This window comes from Schistocerca cancellata, chromosome 1, assembly GCF_023864275.1.
Source record: "Schistocerca cancellata isolate TAMUIC-IGC-003103 chromosome 1, iqSchCanc2.1, whole genome shotgun sequence".
Taxonomy (NCBI): domain Eukaryota; kingdom Metazoa; phylum Arthropoda; class Insecta; order Orthoptera; family Acrididae; genus Schistocerca; species Schistocerca cancellata.
The window spans coordinates 865734305-865753966 of record NC_064626.1 but is presented as its reverse complement, the minus strand read 5'-3'; the positions used below and the strand labels follow the sequence as shown (position 1 = coordinate 865753966).

Genomic DNA, 19662 nt, shown 5'->3' with positions numbered 1-19662 from the left:
CTTACCAGTCACATGCAACACCAGAATTAAAAGATACTCTTGGAAATAACAATGCTCGATTCCACTTGCATGTGGCACAGAACCTGTAACATTAGAAGGGAAATTTTATTGTGAGATTATAAGGGAATTTTTTCACTGCCATACCCTGTCAATCCAAAAAGTCTAGAGACTGGAGTAATAAAAAAAAAAATAAATCTTAATACGGTGATTTTAAAGCTTCAGATGTTCTACATAGCCCCTCTCCCATGTGAGTAAAATGTACAGCACATCATTACAACCATGAAACTTTCATAGTCTCTGTTTGACTCAAATGTCATTTATGTCATCGAAGTGTTGACCCTTTATGCGAATTTTATTTTTGGGAATAAAAAGCCACTCAAAACCAAATTGGGTGAATGTGGTGTGTGTTTGAGAACTGGTATGTGTGTTTCCACTAGAAACTGCACTAAACTGCAACATGTGAGTGAGGGGGTGTATTGTCATGCAGCTAGATGAAATCCCTTTTCTTCCATTGTTGCAGGCAAACACTCTGAATCCTCTGGCAAACTGATACAGAACACACAAATAATACTGACAATTTACATTGGTGCCACTGGAAACAAATTTCCTGTGGAAAATGCCATGATCACCGAAAATAGGAAGCACATTGTCTTCACTTTCGGCTTTGTCATTTGCACTTTTTTAGGGCCTTGGCAAACCATCAGAGACCTATTCCACATTTTGTCATTTTGTAGTACACTCATACTGATAAGTCTTGTCACCCATGATGATCTTTCCAGAAAACAAATGTCCACATTTTTCATCTCAATCAAGTCGCAGCATGTGTCCACCTTTATTTGGGAGTCAAGGTGTATGGGACAAACTTTGCACAAATTTTTCTCTCCTTCAGAGCACTCTAGAGAATATCTTGAACACTAGATTTAGCAATGTTCAATTTTTCAGTGATAGCTCAGCATAAGAGACGATAGTTGGTTTACAAATGATCGGGAATTTTCTTAGTGTTTCTGACAAATGAACTAGAGATGGGACGGCCTAACCTCTCGTTTGTCCTCGAGCAATATTTTTCTTTCTTCAAAATGTTTACACCACATAAAACACTCATTCATGGCTCAAATAATTCTCACCATAAGCCTTTTTCTTGGACTCAAATGTCTCTATAGCAATTTACATAGAAAATGTGAAATTGAATGGCTGCTCATTGTTTCATTGTGATTTGTGACAACAACATTGACCCACTATGGCTGCTTGTCCATTACTTAACACTGCCTGTTGACAATTGACTGGTCAAATGTATATCTGTTGCTTACAGTAGTTAGTTCAAGGTGCCACCATAGCTACTCTCCTGACATCACTTGTATGTCTCAGAACTTTTTGGATGGACGGTGTGCACATATATATGTCACAATATCAAAGTTAATACTAGTCATTCTGTATGCAATGCACAGGCTGCTAACATTGTCTGGTTGAGCAATAACACTATGTAAACTGCAGTTATGAAGGTTTGACGAAGAAGAGTATTTTTCTTGTTTTGTCCATCATGTACACTTTTCAAGTAATTTGAGCTTCAAATAGTGCATCAGGTATTATTACTGTTAAGGAGCAAAAAATATGTGGTCTTGGAGGTGTGGGGGAAGGTGTTTCCTGGCCTCTTGATTGACACTGAACACTGAAGTGACTAAATTAGGAGCCAAATGCTTAATGCAACAATAAACTTGACAGTCCTTAAAATTCAAAATCTAACAATCAATATAAACTGGTGACACTATTTGTAGAGAAAGTGTACTCTTCCATTCAAGCTGTTCTTTGCTGTATCTGTCAATGGGCACGTCTTAAATGGCACACACAATAAACATGAAGTTCTGCATTTGAGGCCTCACTTCATTTCTCATTTTACCCTTGTCAAAAGTTGGTGCCCCATTGAAACAAAATCACAGTATATTTCACACTCTGTTACACCAGTAACAACACATCTGGCAAAAAATATTGTGTTGGATTCCTTTCAGATTTCTCCTACATTGTGCAATTGCAGATTTTTACATGCAGCTATTTTTGCACAGTGAATGTCATTCATCATATCCCCTTAGCTCCATACATTCCCTCAGAAACAGTGCAGCTGAATAACTTATCTCAGTAATCAAGGCACAGATAGCACATTTACTACAAGAGGCATTTGTGATTTTGTTGGGCATCCTTTGTAAAATGCTTGACCAATGGGAAGAGTCCAACAGAGGCAATATATGGACAGCGGTGAAGGACTGCAGTCTTCCTTCTGTGCCCCAGAGACTAGCACCAGAGAAGGGTCAGTATTGTTTTGTGTCCCATGGTAACAGAGTCATTAGTTACAACTCAGGCAGGAGGAGGATGGTGAAAAAAATCAGCAGTATCCTTTTTGAGGGGCCTATCAAAGCATTCACCTTTAATGCTGTAGCAGAACCTTCACCTTTAATGCTGTAGCAGAACCACAAAAAACCTAAATCAGGATGGCTACATGAGAGTTTTAAACTCACTACTCGTGTGTCCATTGTGACTCCCTCAATTTGTTCCTAGTATTCTCCATGAAACAGAAAATATGTGGATTTCAGGACATTCCTGAAAAAAGAGAGCGATCTTCCCATCAAATTTCTGACCAATGAGTTCTAGTGGCTCTTGTAGAGGCATCATGGTGAATAACAAAATGATCCAAGCTAACTGGGACATTCTCAATCCTTCAAGCCTGAAGCTGTTGAGGCATTTTATAGCAAGTGTGATGCAGGCATATAAGGGGCTTACTACTTGTCAGGTATTTTGCCAGCAGATATGTAGGAGCCTTGTTGTTGCTGACAATGGGTTATAATCACATCCCATCTTTGTTGACCCCCTCTAAGAAATCTGAGTCCTTGAGAAGCATCCTGTCCCTTGTTCTCCACCTTCTTCGTGGGATCAGCATTGACATCCCTATAGTAGTTCTAGAGAGGGAAACTTAATTTTGCTCCCACTCAAGTTCACAATGGTCGTGGACATCGTCAGTCGTCGAGAAGGTGGAGAATGAGGTGGTGGCGCATCTGCTGTCTGACACAAAGTGCATTGTAATAACTTATTGTGCTCCTACATGCTGATTTCACCAGGAAGGTGGAAAACAAAAGCCCACATGGGACCAGCTTGGATGGCAACTTAGGACCAGATACAACAGTTATGGACCAGCTTGCCTCACAAGAGGATACGACAGGTTTGTGACATCCTTCCCATTAAAATGAGTGCATTCAGACCAAATGGGGTGCAATGTAATGCTGATAAGTGGGCTCATATTGCCAAGTTATTTCTAAATTTGACTCAGTTTTGTAATCACTGAAATAACATTACATACCATCTCCCACCCTGTGAAATTTTGTTTTAGTTCTTCCTCCCCTTCTGGGTGCTTCACTTTTTTTCGTTAGGCATTGTAGAAGGTTATGGCTGTTAGATTGTTTGCATAATGCAATCTCTTTCTAAGTTTTCTCCTCACCAACATCACTTTATCACTAATGATATCATTGTCAATGTAAAATAACTTATGGAGTTACATGTTTTCGTTAGGTCTGATCAGTCTGGTGTTTGTCTTGCAGAATGAAATTTACTATTTTTTGTTGTTTTTCTTGTTTGGGATGGATATGACTGATAAGTTTACCAGCTTTTTGTTACGTGTTGCTATGGGTGACTTACTTTTGTTATAGGTCCTCCTTAAGGTTTAGTGCACCTGAGATTGGTATGAGTGTTAGAGCTGTTGAAAATTGTTTTTCTTTTTGTTGTGAGGTGTATTCAGAGTATGAAGTAAAGGGGAAGGTCAGGTGGGCCAGGGTTGGTTGTCGAAATTGACAAGTCGCGGTTTGGTTACGAGGAAGACAGGTGGCAGGGGAGGGGGGTTTCTTGGGTTGGTTTGTGGGTGTGAGAGACTGTCATTACATGGTTTGGTATGCTGATTGTGCTTTTAGGGCTTTGCGGAGTTGTAGTAAGGGGGAACTAGTGGGGTTCATTGAGAAATCTACTGAGGAGTAGAGTACTATCGTGTTATGCATTTTTTTCATACAGGGGTTTGGAGAAGAGGGGTTATGGACACTTATTTGTTAACCACAGCATTCAGTTGAAAGATTATAACACTGGAGCTTGCACTAATACCATAGGGGATTATGGGGGACAATTAAATCTGTTATGGGGGGGGGGGGGGGGGGGGGGAAGAGGTGCTCTTCCAACCTGCAATCTCATTTAGACGAGTATTGCTGGAGGAAGTGTGTCCCCGAGAACTTCTATGTTTGTTGAATTTTTAAGGGTTGTGGTGATGTATAGGCCGAGGGTGGTGAATTGAGGGGGTTGGGGTTGTGTGGGGGAGGGGGGGGGGGAGGTAGGGAAGAATGAGATTTTGGTTATTGTTTGTGGGTTTAATGGGCCAGGTAATGGGTGAGGGTGGGGTGGTGTTTAGAGGTTATTTTGGAAAGGACCAGTCTGGTTTCTTTTTTATTGTACAGCGTTGATTGATTTTTTTTTTCCCCCCTTGGTGGGGGTGGGGGACTGGATTGGAACTGGGTGGGCTGCGTTTGGACTATGGAGTGGGAGGTTGTGCGTGTTTTCATAGATTTTTTTTTAGTGTGTGTGTGTGTGTGTGTGTGTGTGTGTGTGTGTGTATAGCCAACCTCAGTGATTTTGTTTTGTTTTTATTCTATAGTAATTCTGATTTGTGATGTTTTGTCTGTTGGGTTGTTCAGGGAAGGAGACCAGATAGCAAGGTCATCGGTCTCATCGGATTAGGGAAGGAAGTCGGCTGTGCCCTTTCAAAGGAACCATCCCGGCATTTGCCTGGAGCAACTTAGGGACATCACGGAAAACCTAAATCAGGATGGCTGGACGTGGGATTGAACCCTCGTCCTCCCGAATGCAAGTCCAGTGTGCTAACCACTGCGCCACCTCGCACGGTGATGTTTTGTCTGTTTTATATTTATTATATTTTGGTTGTGCTAGTGAATTAGGGTTTTTGAGTTGTTGGGGTTTTGGTTTTGGTGGTATTGTGTAAGTTATGTGGGTGTCTGAAGTTCGTTTTTTTTAGGTATCAAAATCTGCATGTGGGTTATATAGGTCAAGGGATAGGTCCGATTCTACTTTTCGGAGTTCCAGGTTTTGGTTTTTGGTACTGAGAGCTGCATTTGAGCTATATAGGCCAAGAGAAATGTTCGATTCCATTTTTTGGAGATGTAGGTGTTGGCTTTTGGTATCGAGGGCTTCATTTGAGCTATACAGATAAATGGAAATGCCAGATTCCACTTTTTGGAATTGCAGAGATTAGTTTTTCGGTACTGTTGACTTCATTTGTGCTATAGGTCGAGTGAAGTGTACAATTCCTGTTGGTTTTGTGACTGTGGCATTTTGTCGTAAGTTGAGATTTTTTTTGATAATATTTGTTTTGGATGGTGCACTGTTTTGTATTGTTATATACTTAGCTTGTCCCTGCCCAAAACTCCCTATTTCCCACAGTTGCCCTGTTAGTTTCATTTTAATGTTGGAGTGAGATGTTCTTGTGACTTTTTATTTTTGTCTGCATTTGTTGCCTTGTGTATGTAGTGATGACATAGTTGCCATTTTGTATATGTTGGAAGTAGGCATTTCTGCCATATTGATGACATAATGGGTCAAAGCAGTGGGTGTAATTGGACTCTTCCCTAATGCAGATAGGTGTAACCTGGAGGGAAAATAATAATTTACAAGTAAAATGAGCTACATCTCAATCAGTACTTTCTGTGATGGCAGCCAACTGTAACAAGAGGTCACATGCTGAGAATGAGCCTACACTGCTACTGAAATGTGTGCCTTCCCTAGGTTCAGAAAGCATAAATTTTCTGACAGTATAAGGCTCTCAGAAGCTTTACCTATGGTCCTCTCCTTCAAGAGCCCTCTTCCCACGAAAGTTATTTTTTCTGTGAAGATCACAGCAAGATTTAAAATGGCTATCTGGCAAATATAAGAACATTGACATTTCCTTTGTTGTACATTCACATCTCTGCACACACACTGTATGACTTTGTGTGCTTCACATAACAGGAATTTTTTTACAATCCTCTGGTAGTAGGAGTTACAATGTGCCTTCTCTTCTCTCCCACATCCTCCTTCCCCTCCCCCCTCCTTTTCCGGCATTTTTCATAATCAGTCTTTGATACATGTACGTAACACGAACAAAATAGTCAAGTGGAATTTTGTTTATTATGTAATACAGTTCTTCCAAGATTAAATGTGGGCATTCAACATTATCTTTTGGATATACTACACTTCATTTCAAACCTCTCTTGCCTTCCTTTTATGTTAAGAGACCTGATGGTATGCTCCCCCCCCCCCCTTTTATTTTTTACAGTGTTCTACTTTAAAACATGATATGTGAGTGTCAGGGGCAGAATACTGTAACTTTCACACAATAGTCTGGCATGTAAGGATATACTGCCAAAGGAGAAAGTGTTGTCTCCTAACACATTATCATATCATAGACACTTCAGCTTGTGTCAGTGCTGAAAAGAGATTATATGAATTCCAGTGTTGGTTTCAACAAAATTTACATACTGTTCCTCTATACTCATACACCATTAAATGTGCCAACATCAGACTCGTAATAACATGTCTGAAATAGTACAGCTTTCAGTCTTCCACAAAAGCATCTTTCAGTGCTTTGTGCGCAATCTCAACAGAATAACACACTGCCCTATAGTGAAGACTTGTGCAGGAATCAAAATGGGAATTTTTTGTAAATTCTGAGGGAAATAAAATATGTTAATATACAACTATTGTAGGTTATTGTTGATTATGGCATCCTGTAAAACAGAAGTTACTTTATGAATGTATCCCAAAATTAGGAATGTAATGTTTAGCCACAATACTAATGAAATATGCTCATTTTTGTCGTCTTAATTATGAGCACTAGTGGTCGTCAAGTACAAATACTCTGATGTTCAGATATAGAAAGGCAATATTTCCTCGCATTCTCTCCAAGATCAAATGTGATAATAGACAAAACACTGTCAGCGGCATGTGTAATTTCTAAAGGAAAAATAAGACAAAAGCTTGTGGTGGTCTATTCAATACAAACATACTTTAACACACTCATGGCTAACTATTTACAATTTTTACAGAAACCAGATGGCAGTTATAAGAGTTGAGGGGCAGTAAAGGGAATCAGTGGTTGGGAAGGGAGTGAGACAGGGTTGTAGCCTATCCCCGATGTTATTCAATCTGTATATTGAGCAAGCAGTAAAATGGTTCAAATGGCTCTGAGCACTATGGGACTCAACTGCTGTGGTCATAAGTCCCCTAGAACTTAGAACTACTTAAACCTAACTAACCTAAGGACATCACACACATCCATGCCCGAGGCAGGATTCGAACCTGCGCCCGTAGCGGTCGTGCGGTTCCAGACTGTAGCGCCTTTAACCGCTCGGCCACTCCGGCCGGCGAGCAAGCAGTAAAGAAAACAAAAGAAAAATTCGGAGTAGGTATTAAAATCCATGGAGATGAAATAAAAACTTTGAGGTTCGCCGATGACATTGTAATTCTGTCAGAGACAGCAAAGGGCCTGGAAGAGCAGCTGAACAGAATGGACAGTGTCTTGAAAGGAGGATATAAGATGAACATCAACAGAAGCAAAATGAGGATAAGGGAATGTAGTCAAATTAAATTGGGTGATGCTGCGGGAATTAGATTGGGAAATGTGAGGCTTAATAATAACTGAGGATGGTCAAAGTAGAGAAGATTTAAAATGTAGACTGGCAATGGCAAGGAAAGCGTTTTTGAAGAAGAGAAATTTGTTAAAATCGAGTATAGATTTAAGTACCGGAAGTCTTTTCTGAAAGTATTTGTATGGAATGTAGCCATGTTTGGAAGTGAAACGTGGACGATAAATAGTTTGGACAAGAACAGAATAGAAGCTTTCGAAATGTGGTGCTACAGAAGAATGCTGAAGATTACATGGGTAGATCACATAACTAATGAGGAGGTATTGAGTAGAATTGGAGAGAAGAGAAATTTGTGGCACAACTTGACTAGGAGAAGGGATCGGTTGGTGGGGCATATTCTGAGGCATCAAGGGATCACCAATAAAGTATTGGAGGGCAGCGTGGAGGGTAAAAATCGTAGAGGGAGACCAAGAGATGAATACACTAAACAGATTCAGAAGGATGTAGGTTACAGTAGATACTGGGAAATGAAGAAGCTTGCACAGGATAGAGTAGCATGGAGAGCTGCATCAAACCTGTCTCAGGAGTGAAGACCACAACAACAACAACAACAACAACAATGGCTAACTAATCACAGCATATGAAAAATTAGTTAAAATTGGTTCCTTCCTTCAACAACACAACATTTATTTGTTAATGCATTAAGGTAGCAGAGGCATTCTGTGTAACTTCGAAAACCCTCCTCTTTATCTTTTGTGCCTGAAAATCATGACATTTCAAATGTTTTCATGCAACCATCTTTGTATCCGTGATTAGAAGACAACTAAACAATCACTTTTGGTACTGAAAACAATAAGGTAAACTGCAGTTATTGTGAAAACCCATTTGCTGGAAATTGTGGCGAAGAACCATGGAGTAATGAAGAGCATCTTGCATGAACGATGCATCATACTTATTTATTTTTGGCGTAATGTTGAACAAAGTCAACTAGCATAACTTTGCTATAGGACTACAAAACCTGCATATCGCTCAGCACCACTGAAATGCCTTTAAATTTTAATAGTAAATTATCACAAAATTCTAATGTTTAATATTTCTAAAATAATGGTTATCAATGTAGACGGTCTAAACAGACAACACAACTTAAACTATACACTGATAACTGAATAACTATACAAAAGGATAATGGTGCATGCACATGTAAAAATCTCACCGACACAATGGCGAAATTTCGTGTAGTATTAAGTTACTGACACACACACACACAGGTGGAATAGGATGGTTACTGGCTGAATCTTATCGTACTAAGTGGCGGAATTTCCTGCTATGAAACAAATCGTTTTTGATTAGCAACGTAAATGTTAAGAGTACGCAAGTGCGGAAGATACACTACGAAACAGCGCATAAAAAAGTTAGACGCTCAATCTGTTTTTGGTTCAGATGCGTATGAATAATAACACATTTTCCCTTAGACATAAAAAAAGCAGTGTGCTTTCCTAAACTGCAGTTTACGCTCTGCGCAAAAGAATTCCTTTCGCATTTCGCTTGACAGCCTTTGTCATGTAGCACATGATACTAAAATAACACCAGACGCTTGTATGAAATATGGATAACTCACAATTCAGTCACGGCAAATATTTTTTTCCGCCATATTTCGCATTAAAGTAATTTTTTCAATTTAGCTTCTTTTCTGTAGCAGAAAACTTGAATTTCGTGTCGCTGTTCCAAAGATCACAATCCACAAATGAGAAAGTACGAGCATCCTTTGACATTACAAAGTCCTTCGTTAGCGCACGTGTGCTCCTGATACGCGTATCTGTCAGATAACAGAAGTAAAATAACTACAACAAAACCGTACAAAAAGGCAGCCTGTGCCCAAATACTTATCAGCTATTGTATAACGAATGAGGTAATCCTTGTAACCCAGTGATCACATTAAATATTCATAAACAAGGCAGTCTTGTCGAAAATAAAGGCGATCGAGTGCTTCGAAATTATGCCCACTCTACGTTATATTACAGTAAGTGTATGAAGTATTACAGCTTTTAGATATTTTCGTCCAGCGCCTCTTTTAGGGAGGAAGCAAAATTAGGATTAACTTTGCTGCAGACAGAGGTTATAACATACTAAGTATAAAGCCGGACCCACACACGCAATAAAAGTGTCGCCCCAGCTAGTGGATTTCTGCAGTTGCAATACAGTTGCACGTGTGAACTCCCAGTTTTTGGTGGCGCACCTTTAAAGACAAAATTTTTGTCCTGCCACAAAATGTCTAATTTGGTTGTACTTTATTGGGCCACTTTCCTTTCATCAGTGTCTGCTCCCTGGCGGCTGTACTTCGAAAAACGAACACTCTGTTGCAATTACCGTGGAGTACTTGCTGCTATACTCAAGGCTTGCCCGTCCATATAGGCGATGGCCTATGGCGCTCGAATTTGGGGAGGGGGAGGGGGCGAAGGCGGGGGCAGCATGGCGATCGTGCGCGACTTGCTCACGTGCGCTAGCTGTGCGGTTTACTTTGCTGTTGCACTAAGGTACCTGGAGCAATGACTCCCTGGTTGCTATACATAGACAGAGCAACAGACAAGCTGCAATTCAATTTTACACACATTCTCTATGAATCTTCAGTGTTTTGCGAGTAAGTATTAAATGTTAAATGAGTAGACGAGTAGAAGTTGTTTATGTGAACTACGCATCCCACAATCCAGGCTGGTCGTCTATTATAGTAGAAAGTGGGCGTCGATGACCTAGCTGTTAGGGGAGGGTGGGGGAGTTTAGGTCATCAAACAACAAAAGTTATCGGCAGTGGTAAAACAGACTGCACAGCTATGACCAGCACATATGCTACTGGCGTGGGGGGGGGGGGGGGGGGGAGCAGTTTCAATCCCTTCCTCTGATGTGCCTTACTGTCATATATTTCTAAACAAACGCAAAGTCATTTTTTAGCTTAGCTTTTCTATATATTAGTGCTGCCCTCATAGCTATAATCAGTTTCTGAAGTACATTCCCTTCTATTTGTTCATAATCTACAGTGTTCAGGCACTGTAGTGATGCTGCAAATAATTATTCTTAGGTGCAGCACACTTTTGTGATGCATAAAGGCATTGTGTGTGTGTGTGTGTGTGTGTGTGTGTGTGTGTGTGTGTGTGATTGAAGAGATGTGTCTCGTCAAGATCAAGTGAAGCAAGAGAGGTCTTTCTCAAGTGTATATATCCTTGTTGCTGTCGAAACCTTACATCCACAGCCTGCAGGAATGGAAGAGGAGGAAGTACTTCAGTTTACTTGTAATAGCACATGTGACGTCCACTGCAGCCCTTTGAGTGCACCTCATTCGTGGGACGCTTGTTGCGGCAGTGGATTTTCAGTCTGCTACACTGGTCTGAGCTAGTTTAATTATCGTTTTGTTTATTGCGATTTCGAAGAAGTAAACAATGACAAGATGGGGCAGGCAAACGACCTACACTCATACAGAGTCACCGAAATTAATTGCAGTCAGCTTCAAGTAACTGCATGTTATGTTTAACTTTAATATGTTCCCTACCTTTTATATAAAAAATATTCTGTAGCACTGGAAATACTTCAGTCGACATAGCTAGATAAGTACCTTTTTATTTTACATTTGGGGGTTTTACAAAAATCTGTTAAATCGTGAAATTCATTTGTGTTGTAGGTGTGTCAAAATAAATTAATAATATACAGTTATTAACATCATTACCCGGTGGGAAAGCTGTGTGTAATAAGCAGTTGCTTCCTTGATATTGGGTAACTTATCAGCATAATTTTGAGCCCATCTGACATAATGAAAAGGGCGCAGAGATGGTCTACCTGGATGTAATTGTAAGGCAGTTTACCACATACAACTAGGCAAACGGTACGCTGATTAAGCAGTTGCACCTCAGTTACACAATACACAACAGTTAAAACATTATAACATGATAACAATAAAATACACAGATTGTAGACAGTTGGAATTCACAGCGATCTCCTTTGGAGGCAGTGGTAAACTGTGATGGGACTGTTCCATCTCCTCTGGCTACTGATCATGGTGTTTATTCCTTCATAAGATATCCCTTTTCCTTCATATGCATTTTCAGCTGGCAACGGTCATTTTATAGGACTCATGTGAACATAGCATAATTTCTGAATTATAATGGGATGCGAGCACTGGGCCTTATACACCCCTGGAAAGTTATATTTTTGCTTGTATGACAAAGAATCTATGTTTTACTCTGGTGTGGAAGGAAGTAGTTTTATCATCTTAAAGTTTGTCACCATAGTGAGTGGTATAGAAAACTTGCAGGGTGGATGTATGCCAGATATTTGACATATATGTCCTGTATTATAATATTAAGAGCATTGCACTCTGCATGACTAACATTTCATAAACCACATGGCTTTAACATTATAGTGTGTTTAAGTGCAGAACCGTGTAGCCTTAGGCGTGCATGTGTTTATGTTCTACGGTTATTTCTCTCTTGTCAATACCTTCTTGGTACTGACACCAAACACTAGACCAACCCTTTAGAATTGATAGCACAGTTGATTTACGTCAAATGCTTCAAACTCCATCTGTCTGGGGCTCTAACGTGCATAAACCACACATTTTTTTTCTTAACTATCTGTTGTATCATCACAATACTCTCATATCTACTATACACCGATAAGGGGAGCTAACCTTCTCGATACGCATGCATCTGGAGAGGTCTTCTGGATTTGGATGGGTGCTGAGGGTAAGTTGGTGTGGAATAGTCTTCTCTGGACAGTAGTTATGGACTCAAACTCGCTCTGTTCCTTCACAAGACGTGGCATTTAATGGGTACCCTCGTGCTTCTGGTCAGGGGCAAATTAACACGGCGACTGCGTTTCAGGGAATGTTGGTCAAAGACAATACAGGGGGATCTATCAATCTGCAACTCTGTTCTATGAATGTGAGGATACTCTGTGTCTCCCATACATACAGGGAATGATGGCCAATCGTAAATTCTGCACTGTGACTGAAGTGCTAGAAATATGTAGATAACCTAGCTGCATCATTACAGGATGCCATTTGGTATAATTTCGTGATTATGTTTAAAAATTAACCATGAATGGACATACTGTACAGTCATCTACGAGGGCCGTTCAGAAAGTAACCTCCGGTTGATTTAAAAAAATACACCAAGTTAAATAAAAATATTTTAATATATACATCTTACAACTACATCTTTGCACTATTTTTCTACATAGTCTCCATAGCGATTGAGGCACTTATCGTATCTCTTCACAAGCTTTGAAATTCCTTCTGCATAAAAATCACCCGCTTGGGCCTGGAGCCAGCCTGTGACCGCATCTTTGAGCTCTTCATCGTCATCAAACCGCTGTGACCCGAGCCATTTCTTCAAATGCATGAAGAGGTGATAATCACTTGGCGCCAGGTCTGGGCTGTAAGGTGGATGGTTGATAACGTCCCACTTGAAGGACTCAAGAAGGGCCGTTGTTCTGCGAGCAGAGTGAGGACGGGCGTTATCGTGCAAAAAAACGATACCGGAAGTCAGCATACCACGCCGTTTGTTCTGTATAGCCCGTCGTAACTTTTTTATTGTTTCACAGTACACGTCTTGATTAATGGTCGTACCACGTTCCATGAATTCAACCAACAACACCCCTTTGGCATCCCAAAACACCGTTGCCATCAGTTTTCTGGCAGAAAAATCTTGCGAGGCTTTTCTTGGTTTGGTAGGCGAATTTGAATGTGCCCACATCTTTGATTGTCCTTTTGTCTCAGGGTTCACGTACTTAATCCAGGTTTCGTCACCGGTCACGATTCTGTTTAACAATGATTCTCCTTCGTCCTCATAACGTGACAAAGTCTAATGCAGAGGCCATTCTTTGAGTTTTGTGGTGGTCGGTAAGAATTTTGGGCACCCATCGTGCACAGAACTTACGGTAACCCAATCTTGCTGTCACTATCTCGTACAAGAGAGTCTTAGAAATCTGTGGAAAACCAGTAGACAACTCCGACATTGAGAAACGTCGATTTTCACGAACTTTTGCATCAACTGTCTGAACGAGTTCGTCAGTCACCAATGATGGTCTACCACTCCTCTCTTCATCATGAACGTTTTCTCGTCCACTTTTAAATAAACGTACCCATTCACGGACAACTCCTTCACTCATAACTCTTGGTCCGTACATGGCACAAAGATCATGATGAATAGCTGCTGCAGAATATCCTTTGGCTGTAAAAAACCTTATGACAGCACGCACTTCACATTTGGCGGGGTTTTCTATTGCAGCACACATTTCAAACTGCCACAAAAACTAAACTAGCGCAGGTATGACGTTCACTCGACCACGGCTTGATGCCGACTGACCTGTTGAGTGCGTGAACGCACAGATGGCGTCGCTACTCCCCCCACAACCCGCACTGTGACCTATCGGAGGTTACTTTCTGAACCGACCTCGTATATACAGTCACACTCTAGTATTTGGTACATGCAAAGTAATGGAGGGGTGGTTTAGCTATGATACAGAAGTTGGAAAGCATGCTGCCATGTCATTGGTCGGCATTGAATTTACGGAAAAACTGGTAAAATTGCTATAATTGATTACACTATCATCAGTGATGCTTATTATAGTACATCATCCCATATCGACGGTGTCATTTCCGTTCCATGTGTCCATTGGTACGCTGTTGATTAGCACATAATGACTGACTGACACGACTTGTTTGGGAGGGAGAGAGTCTTGGTGGGAGCAACACCTTGTGGGGATGGCCAGTACTAAAACAGAGATCACATGCATGGTTGTAACATGAGCTTCAGACAGCTGTCTGGAAATGCTACACCTTGCCTTAAAGTCTACCAGTTTACATATGTCGTGATGTCCTCCACATTTTTGTTAATAAGAAGCACTGCCTCTGTCTTTTATTTCAACTGTATTGTATTTTGTGGGAGGAGCGTAGCTTACAGCTTATGACGTACAGCTTTCTGTGAGAGTCAATGGATCGAAACATATTAAAGTCGGTTTAGCACCTGACACAGAACTTGAAGTCATGGTGGAAAAACAAATGTGTGGCAGTGTACAAGGCTGGAGTCATACATTGCTTGGATGTGTTACAGCAGAAAAACAATGCATCAAACTGCTTATGAAAGAATAACACTGGAATCCTCTCTTGTGACTGACTGTGTGTGGGATATGGTCCTCCTATAGTATGAGCGACTAAACTTTACACTGGTCTGTGCAGGCGAGTTCAATAACTGGCCACCTGCCCCAGTGGACCAATACCTGTATATTTAATAGTGACGCCACCTTTGCTCGATGTCAGCACAATGACAGTATTTGTTTTCGATATATCGAAAGACAGGGGAACAGTAATATCTTATCGAGTTCTCTACCGGGTGACGTTAGCAAAGTTTTTATAGTTTGTAGTTTTTCTCTGTTGGATGGCACAGAATAATGAGGAGGGAGAGAATGTTTGGGTGACAGAAGTGAGTGCACCCAGAGAGATGCAGATCTTTATTGGAGTGCAGTACCTGTATGTAGTTTGGAAATGCACTGCAATGCAGTAGCAAAATCCTTGTCCTTCTTCTAGTTCCCACATGATGTGAAGTCTTCCTAATTTTTGCGATAATAAACACCTCTGTAATTGCTCCTACTGTCTTTTCTACTACCTCATGTTGCATGAGAAAGCTGTGTTTGGCGCTGGCATTATACATTTTACACAGTTGGCGGAGCTACAACAACATGTTCCCATTTCCACTAAGTCATCAAAACACAGTTCTGTCACATTAACTCAGCTTACACTGTTCCTCCACAGGATACAGAAGGTGGTAGGTACAGCACTCTCCGACTTCCGCTCATACCGACTTAATTTGGAATGATCAGATGGACAAAGCTGCAGGGAGGGTGGGGTAGAGAATGAGGAACAGTTACAAGATGAAGAGAGACTGTCTAGAACCACGCAGGAGTTTTGATGTAAGGGGTTCTTAGCAGATGGGTTCGAGAAAGGTGACTCGTTTCAAGGTATGAGACTGCCACAAATACGATTCACCAATGGCTTAATCATTAAAAGACATCTCCATATGATCTAACACAAGTATGTGGTTGAATGGAGAGACCGGATTCCAAATCACAGACAGCATTTCTACCAGAAAGCGTAACACTATATATATGAAAAGCCAGTGTGTTGGTCATAGGATTTTATATACTTTTTATGACTTCAATCTAGTGTTGCATTTTTTAAGTGATTCGTCACATAACACACCATCTACTGTATGTGATCATTCTCAATCAACCATCACCTCCCACACCTATAACCCTGTGGATATATCATAGAACCTCTGTTACACTGTCTACATGGTATAAAGATAGAATGCGTTACAAATACTTTTTGTTAGCGTGGCAAAGAACTAGCAGCAGCACAAGGGAATTGCAGATATCAGCTTAATCCCACGTTCCTTAACCGAATCACTTTCTAAATTTGGCGAGAAGAGTGATTTTAGGTAAGATTGTAATAAAATCACGAGCTTACATCTCCGACGATGTTCATCCACACTTTCGGTCTATCCCTGTGATCGCCGTTTGTATTCAATGTCGTCGTATTTGTATGGACGACCACTTCATTTGGAAGCGTACCATACCTTAATTTATAAAGCATGTATAGTTTCTAACATGGGTATCATTAGCGATACTTGCGTGTGCCTGTAGAACCAAGATCACATTTAATGCAGGGTGACAATACCATAGTCGTTGCAATCATGTTTTTTAATAGTGTGGTCCTTACGTAAAATGTATGTTGCAGCCAGTAGAATCGTTTTCCGTTCAGCTGCAAATGTCGGTTCTTAATAATGTTCCTCGAAAAGAACATCGTCTTATCTCCAGTAATTCCCATTTGAGCTACCTGATGAGAGAAATGCGACTGCCAAAAAGAATTACTCGCCATGCAAAGTGGCTTTCATTATAAATTTTATTAATTAGTGTATCAATTTGATATGAATGACTTGCCATCTGGTGGGTGGAAGCGATGGCTAGGGTACCACGCATATGATTCGAGAGTTGGAGTGGTAATCAGGCGTTTTTTCATTGCAGCAATATCTTTTAACGAAATTTTAACCTGTCACCTACACAGGGACAGATGACATAATAAAATCAGATGTATTATCGAATTTATAAAGTGGTTTGTAGTATAAACCTGATATGGAGAGTGCTGTGGCTGGTTGCAGAAGTGGTCACGAGGAGTTAGCGACTGGAAGTCATGGATTAGCTCAGACTGTGACGGGTGGTTAAGTACAAAGAATACACTGACCTGCCTGCTCTTGCCTAGCGAAGTGACCAGTGTGCTGGGTGAGCAGCAACAGAAGTGGATGTGTGTGTTGCATGAGAAGATTCAAAATGACGGGTGTGTGCACTGGACAATTATTCCCCCCTCGTAAATTGATCAGTTGACTGCTTGGTGACAGTCTCTCCAACATCTGTGCGTTCGGTACAGTAGGCATATGAATCCCGGGGATGGGTGTGCAGCTGCTGGCATGTCCTGTACGTGTGCAAGTCTCTTGTGACTTGTTCCACAAGACAAGGCGATATTCCTGCCAGCAGTGACCAGTGCAACCACAGCTCCTGGCAGTCAGTGGATGGTGTGCCCTTCACGTTCCTGTGTGCGAATCAAGTAGTGATACACATTCTCCAGCCTGGGGCGCTGGGTGTAGGCATTGAGACACGAGTGTGTGGGTGTACAAGTGTTTCAGCGATCTCCGACATTTAGCCATGACAATTATTACGATCTTGGTTTAGTGCTTGCCAATATTTTGCAGTGCTTATTACGATCTTGGTTTAGTGCTTCCCAATATTTTGCAGTGCACTCTGTCTTGCAGTGGTATTTGTTGTTGTTGTCCCTATCCTATCAAGTGGTAGACCCTTTCCTTCTCCTTCTTCAACCTGGGGTAGCTGAGATAACAAACTTAGGAATTCTATAGTGCTTTATAAAATACACTTAGCAGATGTGTTGTGGTTGGGAACGCACAACCGTGACGATATAAATTCACTCCAAAATTTGAAATTTCAATTATCATTTTATACAGCACCACCTCCAATTGAGATGTCAAATTCCCTACTGGTCAATTTACTGTTTCCAATAATGGTCCTGTGAGCACTCACCAGTCCAATACCTCTGGAAACTGCTTAAAATTTGAAATTTTCAGCTACCTTCAAGGTAATGGACCTCCTATCAAATGATCTAACTGTATCATTATCCGCCAACAGGACACATGGAAGGGGGAGGGGGAACACGAAACTGTTTTAAGACCGGCAGCTCCAGCTCTTGGCTGTGATACAAATGCAGAGTTTTGAACCTGCATTATCGCGTGGGGATTTGTAGGACTCCCCTTGATAGGCCATGGTAGCACTACACAAGGGAAGGAGCTACTCTGATAGCAGAGTCTTGTGGAATGCACATGAGGGTTTTTTGGGCAAGGCAGTAGTTTGAGGTGCTCTGATGAACACTCGCCAGTCGGTTCACAGCAAGGGAAATTAAATGGCGTTTAGAATAGGGACAGTCTGACTGTCACAATTTTATCAGTAAAATGTCGACGTATTCGTAATAAAGTTCCCGAATTTACTACTCTCCAAGAAAGTTCCCACACTCAAATTATTATTGGGACTGAGAGCTGGCTGAAACCCAAAGTTCAAATATCCGACATGTAGCGAGCCATGGAATGTATATGGGAAAGACAGGTTCGAGGTGATAGAAGGGGGAGCATTCATTGCAGTTGACAAAAATATTGTATCTATTGAGGTCAAATCTGAGTGTGACAGTGAAGTCGTCCTGTTGCTTATAACAGGTGTAGGTGAAAGTAAGTTAATTGTTGGATGTTTTTACCAGCCATCCGATTCCACTGTGGCTGTTCTAGAGTCATTCAAAGAAAGTTTATGGTCAACAGTGCGTAAATACTCAGGTCATACAATACTAGTTGGATGCGACTTTAACCTGTCAAGTATAGAGAGGGACGTCTGTGGATTCAGTGTGGGGGCTGAAGACAGACAGTAATGCGAAATACTTTTGAGCACGTTTTGTGGAAATTGTATTGAGCAGCTAGATCGGCAGTCCAAACGCAGTGGAAATATCTTAAACCTTGTAGCTACAAATATGCCGGAACTTATCGACAATGTCAGTATAGGATTGGGGGTTAGTGATAATGATGCCATTACAGAAACTATTATTACAAAAGTTAATAAATCAGTCAGGAAGGCTAGGAGAAGGTTTCCGCTAGATAGAGCAGATAAGCAGTTATTAACATCTTATTTAGACAGTGAACTGGCACCACTTAGTACCAGTAAGACGGATGTAGAAGAATTATGAGCAAAGTATAAAGAGATTGTAAATCGAGTTCTGCAGAGTTACATGCCTAGCAAGTGGATAAAGGATAGAAGAAACCCACCATGGTTTAATAACGAAATTCGTGAGGTGCTGAGGAAGCAGAGACTGTTGCACTCTATATTCAAAAGGGAACGCACAAAAGACAACAAGCGAAGATTAATAGATGTTCGTGTGTCTGTGAAAAGATCTATGGTCGAAGCATACAACTATTACCACCATCACACCTTAGCAATTGATATGGCAGAGAACCCAGGAAAATTCTGGTCGTATGTAAATTCGTTAAGTGGGTCTAAGGTTTCCATTCAGTCCCTTGTTGAGCAGTCTAGTGTGGCAGTTGAAGGCAGCAAAACGAGAGCAGAAGTTTTAAATTTTACGTGCAAGAAATCGTTCATGCAGGAGAACCATACAAACGCCATCATTTGACCATCGACAGATTACAGCATGGATGGCACAGAAATAAGCATACCTGGCATAGAGAAGCAGCTTAAAGGTTTGAAAAAAAAAAATCACCAGATCCAGATGGAATCCCAGTTCAATTTTACAAAGAGTACGTATTGGCTCCTTACCTAGCTTGCATTTATCGTGAATCTCTCGCCCAGCATAAAGTCCTAAGCGACTAGAAAAAAGAGCAGGTGACTTCAGTATATAAGA

At 41.0% G+C, this 19662-nt stretch overlaps 1 protein-coding gene across 2 annotated transcripts in view; it reads right to left on the bottom strand.

Annotated features, from left to right (window-relative positions):
• LOC126189554 (uncharacterized) overlaps positions 1-9452 on the bottom strand; it is a 55592-nt gene extending 46140 nt beyond the window's left edge. Inside the window, exons 1-2 of one of the 2 annotated variants that reach the window (XM_049930951.1) lie at positions 9277-9452; positions 6-83 (exon numbers count right to left, since the gene is read on the bottom strand). The gene's annotated coding sequence lies outside the window, so the exon portion shown is untranslated. Of the gene's footprint in view, positions 1-5; positions 84-8871; positions 9109-9276 lie in introns of those variants that run through there. The other variant, XM_049930952.1, reaches the window with a different exon arrangement.
• Positions 9453-19662: the final 10210 nt, after the last annotated feature.